Consider the following 6667-nt stretch of genomic DNA (forward strand, 5'->3'; position numbering starts at 1 on the left):
AATCCTTTCGACGAGCCACTGACGTATCATGTTACGTCTGCAATGTAATTCTCCACCGATTTTTCATACTCCCCATTATACAACATTTTATGAAGAAAAACATTTAAACCAGCGATTCCTAAAGTGATTTCCGCGTAACCAAGGGGTTCGGTAAAAAAGTCAACAGGGTTCCGCGAAATTGTTTATACAGTGAAACAATTTCATTTTTCACATTAAAAATTAAAGGACACTATAAAGTGTTATACTTTTAAAATATTTCTAATAAAAGCTTTTGTTTTTATTCAAATTACAGTGTTTTTATTTCTGATAGTTTGATATGGAGTGCCATAAAATAAAAGGTATTTGATGAGCGTTCCGTTATCTTAAAAGTTTAGAAATCCTTAATCTAAACACTACTTAAATTTCGCCCAATTGTATCCCAATTCCCCCATAGTTGGCACAGTCGATTATGTACTGGGGAGAAATATCCTACCACACCAGCGCCGCCCGAGTTCGATTAAAAAAAATGCCCTATTCGCATACGCATACTAGCTACTTTCTGCAATGGTCATCGGAGAAGCTCCTCAATATTTCCAAAATGCCTGTCAATCCTATGAAAGTGTGCTTAAACTTGTTTCCATACAAAACCTATAAAACACAAGGAATCCCATAGCATTCATAATATAAATTCAAAATATTACTGTAGAATATATTTTTAATTCAATTTTGAAAGTATTCCATATTTAAATGTCAATATTGTTTTATAAAAGGAATGGCTATTGGTATTTATATTTATAATGAATTGAACGCAAGAATAATTTTTGAACTTTTTCGATTACATCAATATATTTATGATAAAAGGGGTTCCAAATGGATAAAGCGTATTCCAGTTGAGACCGAATGAGATTTTTGAATAAATAAATGAGTGAAGAAATTTGTTTGAATACACGACATTACACGACATATCCGTATATTATAGATCTACACATTTGGAAACCTTCCCAATTATATTATCTATATACAGGTGGTGAGATGCAATTTATTGTTCAAAATGATTCCTTAGTCCTTAATTGAGTCAACAGTCTTGAGGCTTTCAACCAATAAGATGTATGTATAATAACTTACTTGAAAGTTATAGTTTTACATTTATTGATATTCAGTGATAATTTATTTACACAATAACCAAATAAGCGGTCTAAATCAGCTTGAAACTTATAATTGTCATCCAAACTATTTATTATGTGAAATATTTTTAAATCATCTATATACAATAAAAGTGGCAAAATGTAAAACATTGATTGAGCAATGTCATTGATAAAAAGTAAAAATAATAATGCCCACAAAATGGATTCTTGCGGAACTCTAGAAGTAACCGGAACATATTCTTATTCATAATCATTAATACCTTTTGTGTACGATTTGATATATAAGACTTAAACCAACGCCACAATAATTTGGTTTTAAAATAATGAAATTTCAATATAGGATTTGTAGTAAGCGATGAAAAAATTTTCATATCAAATGGGATTAAACAAAAGAATGCAGGATGATTATCATCAATCTGTATTAACGGTATAGGCACAGGAATTATTAAACTATTGTACACCTTAATAATAAGCGGGTCCAATATTCGATTATTTATATTAGGAAATTTATTTCATTATATGAAGTTAATTTCATACGTTTCACGTGATCTTCATTGGTATATTCTATGATTATAAATGCTCAAAGTATCAAAAATATTACCCAGTATTAAGAAAAAATATCCAATCTGGCAACAATAAATAATGAGTGTCAAGCAGTAAAAAATACGGTAGATAATGGCTAAAGGACAGGATTCCAAGTCTAAACCCCAATAAAAAAAAAAAAACAAATAAAAAAGATTACGCTGTCTTCAAATCTGATCTGTAAATAAATAGGATGATAGGGAGTGATCTGGAGTCATAGAGGTTGCGAAAATAGAAGATTGCGCAATAATTGCTCTTAAATTGTCATCTTTAATATTTCATATTATCTATAAGTAATTAGCGAATAACTGTTAGTGCTGCTTTTACAGAGCGATTTAGGAATTAAAATTACTATTTCGAATGATTTTTTTTACCACTTGAATAATTGACTATAAAATATTTTCTTTAGTAAGTACATTATAGGTACTCTATCTATCCTACAAATAATAATTTTATTAAGTAGGTACCTAGCCTAGAGCGAGTAATTAATCACCACGTTTTAGGCACTACAATGTAGTGAATACTTGCGTCAGGGGGCCACGTCCAATCAAACAAAAAAAATGTATATATATATATATATATATATATATATATATATATATATATATATATATATATATATATATATATATATAAAATTATTTAAACCAATAGTTACAAAATAATGTGGTTTTTTTATTTTTCTAAAAGTATTTCTACTAGGATAACATATTTTATAAATATTTAATAAAATTGCGCAATCTACAGATTTTTTTTTATGTGAAGGGGAAAACGTAATATGACTTTCCGGTGAAAATGTTTGTTTAGAATTTTTCTACGATTAGTTTAATAATTAACCTTTTTATAAAAAGAATAATTTTGAATAATTTTTAGTATGAAGTTTGAACGAAGTCTGTCTGAAAAAATAGTACTAGACAAGTTTGGAACATTATTATTAAAACTTCTACATTTCATAACGATTCTAAAACTCTAAAGTACTGGTGTCTAAAAAAAAGATCTGGTAGAAAGAAATATTTAATTTAATCCAAATAAAATTATGGACATCCAAGAATTGAAAAGTATAACTAATACGTGAATTTTGGCTGTTTTTGCAACTTCAATTCCATACAAATTCAGACTTGTTACTTGTACACATTTACAAAACTCCGTACTACGTGTAATAATGTTTTATAAGAGACGGGAATTTAGGTAAAGTATAATAAGACGCAGTAGACGCGATCATTTAGGTAAAGTATGATAAATAATTCTCCAATTATTTTTTAAAATTGACAGATATTTGCGACGTTTTCACATTATGCACAGGGACAGGTTTGTAAAAACTGAAACAGTGAATTCAGGCCATTATTTTGAACTAAAAAGAAGTAGAAGAATATTATGGCTGTGGTTCCTTTTTGGGTGGAAAAATAAACTGCCATCTGATTCATTTGAATTGAGCTGTTTTCATTTTGGCCAACCTATCTGTTCCACCCTGTACGTATATAAACATATATTTAATAATGGAGTGATATAATATGTGATCTATGAAATTTATAAAGAGATATTATTAATACCATGCTTGATTTAAACATTTTACTGACTGATTTATGTAGGTATTTAATTTAACATTCGTTGCTGTGTATGATTTAAACTTTATATTTAAAAAGTGTGCGTAATAAATAAATTGGGGGTGAGGGAGAGGGAGCTTAATGTTAGTAATGGGGTCCACTAGTTCACACGGTTAGCAAGGCCAGGTCGACCTCCATACGGTTACCCCTGAATATTAACCTAATTCGTAGCAAATTCGTAACGAAAGGCCAACTGAAATGATTTCATTCTCTTCATTTCAACTTCCATTGATGTCCCGTCATCAGTTCCATATCATTAGTAAAGACGGGTACTACATTCCATCTTTCAACTTCTCTCATAAAAAAATTAAAAATAAATAGATATTTATTACAAACATGATTTTGGATTGATAAGTAGGTAATTTATAAATACGTATCCAATCTCGCTTCAACGACTCTTATTCCTTCGATTTCGATTTGCTAAAAGGTTTTATAATTTACCATAATGGAAAGGTTGTGTTTGTTTAAAGAATGGTAAATGGTTTGAATCAATCCCGTTAAGTGCTTTTCAACGGAGCTTTATTGCCTGTATAGCGATGTTGAGTGGATGAGCGGAGGTTCTCTGTACACTCTGCAGCCCATTGTCCTGTTGACTTTCCTTCTTACACATATGGACATCCGCTGTTTTGTTACTGCAAACTTATAGTTTCATACATTCTAATACTAAGTAGGTACGCACTGTGATTAACAATTAAACTATTTACATACATATTAAAAAGAAATAATCAGTTGAAATGCTAATAACAAGAGAAATCCTAATTTGGATCATTTTGAACGCCAATAATAAGAGCTAGGTAAATATATTTTTGTGCTCTGGAAAATAAATGTTTATGGATTATTATGGTATAGTAAATAAATTTTAAATCTAAACATTAAATTAAAAGAATGTGACAGAATGCAAATTGTGATGATTACGTTTATTAGGATTTTGTATTAATGTTTTAGGATTTTAAATTGGTTACTATATTATATTTTAATAACATCCCATTAATGGCTGAAAGTTTCTCCCCATTCAAAGAGGATATATTACTTCATTAAAAGCATTTTAGTCAGAGGGCTCGTGTAAGGTTGTAATATGCTTACGACTATAATCCCTAACAGTCATTTTGTCGACTATTGCCGTTGTGGAAAATGTACTGATTGTTGTACGAAAATTTAATGAAAATGTATTTAACAGCAACATTTAGATAAACATATTTTTAACACTAGTAACTACTCCATACAATAGACAACCACTTATTGCTCTCTTTCGAACGGATCCTACCCTCTCTATGACTTAAAATGACTTTTCGAAAACAGCACACTTTGCATTTAAGCAAGCATAAATGCTGACTTTTATGTAAGCGGTGACAACAACTGATCATGCCGTTTTTAACATACAGTTGTGTGTATAAACCGTAGACGTAGTATAACATATAATGTATAATCTATCATCATCGTCATCATATCTTTTTTTTAAATGATGATAATGGAATGGTTATCACGCCTGCGCTAACAGTATGCGCTGGCAAGGCACCAGTGTGGGATGATAGGTGAGGATAAAAACGCAGGTCAGTTAGCCCACCGTGGTGAACCTGAAATTCAGCACGATGTTTCCTAGGGGGACCACGTGGAGATCGACCTGACATAGTAGTAGTTCGCATTACTAACAACCCCCCCCCCCCTCCTCGTCATTATATCAGCCGTTAAATGTCCACTGCTGAACATAGGCCTTCTCCTAATGGGGAGTTTTGTAAATAGTTACGACGCTTAGCAGGCGGGTTAGCAACCGCAGTCAGATTTTGATGATATTTAAAGAGGGATGTTGCTGTCTATCCTTAGACCATTAAATTCCCTTAATCGCCCCTTTTTTTATACAACTTAGAATGGCAAACAAGCTGACGGCCCACCTGATGGAAAGTGGTAACCGTCACCTATAGACATGAGCAATACCATGGACATAACAGACTGTTTCGCCCATGATACTCTCCATGCGTCAGGAATGGCAGTTCCTGAGGACTCAGGTGTTATTCCTCCGTACCCAGTAAATTCACGCCATATCCCATTCTTCAAACCGAAACACAGCCATGCAAACACAACTGCTTTACGGTTGAAACACGTATGGGACAGAGGTACCCAAGCAATCGACTTTGGTACAAAGTCTCCCTCTGGCCTTTTACGATACTCACGGGAAAGGAAGGGGTGGCTTATTCTATGTCGGGACCACACGGCAAAGTATAATCTATAAAAGAAGTTTAAAAATGGGACAATACCTACAGATAAGTCGTAAGTACCTATATAAGGCATATTTCACTCCGCTTTCGAGCAAATCGTATTTCCAACCAGGCAGTGCTCGCCATAAAGCATAAACTAACATAAATAACTTCAATTGTTTGCTGCCTTATTGTTAACTTTAATTACATTTTGAATTAATTTTGTAATTAAAACGGAAGCTAGAGCGCGCCGCGTGAAGTTTAAGTGGCTGGAAACGGATCGACCCAGCGCCCGCGCGGGGTGGGGTGCGCGGGGGCAGCGGGGCTTTTAGATGCAATCTCTGAGTGGATTAATTAATTCTGAGGTGCCGGTTATCTCCTGTTATCATTTAATAAAGTTATGTAAGGATATAGAAATTTTGCTTTATGACGAAAGATGATTTTATCCTCTCCCAATTTTGTTCGCTTTGGGCAGCCACCATTCTACGCAGGTAGGTACGTTGTCTGAGATCAAAGATTACATAGATATATTAACGTAACAGATTGTTTCTTAGATGTGAAACATTATGTCATTGATATATTGTTAAATGTTTCATGAGGTGCCTGGGCATCACCTGGTGTGACGAAAATAACAAATTCAGAATGCTTTTCAAAACAACACTCAGCCTGCGCTACATTATGCATGAAGCACTCCATTTGCTGATCCGCTCAGGAGTCCCGCTCGCGGCTCGTTAAGCGCTTACATTAGCTACAAACACTTATTGATTTTGAAAGATTGATGTAATTTGTAAGAAAGGAAGTTTACACACCGCTGACAACAAACCCAATGTAGCAGGTGGATATAAGTGTATATACGTATATTTACCTTATCAACCGTAAGAAACGTAGGTATCTACTAAGTATCAAAAAATAAACTATTGAGCAAGACATGTGACACGTACCTAATTTTACATATTAAAAACCAATGTTATTCATATGTAATTTTTAGGGTTCCGCACCTCTAAAAGAAAAAACGGATTCCTTATAGGATCACTTCATTGTCCGTCCGTCCGTCTATCAAGACCCTTATTCTTAGGAACGCGTGGAGGTATCAAGTTGAAATTAATATCATATACTCAGGTCTGCGATCTCTTAAAGCAATGAAAAAATCAAGCTTCTAAATCGA

Source organism: Galleria mellonella, unplaced genomic scaffold, assembly GCF_026898425.1.
Source record: "Galleria mellonella isolate WM207_F2 unplaced genomic scaffold, CSIRO_AGI_GalMel_v1 utg310, whole genome shotgun sequence".
NCBI lineage: Eukaryota > Metazoa > Arthropoda > Insecta > Lepidoptera > Pyralidae > Galleria > Galleria mellonella.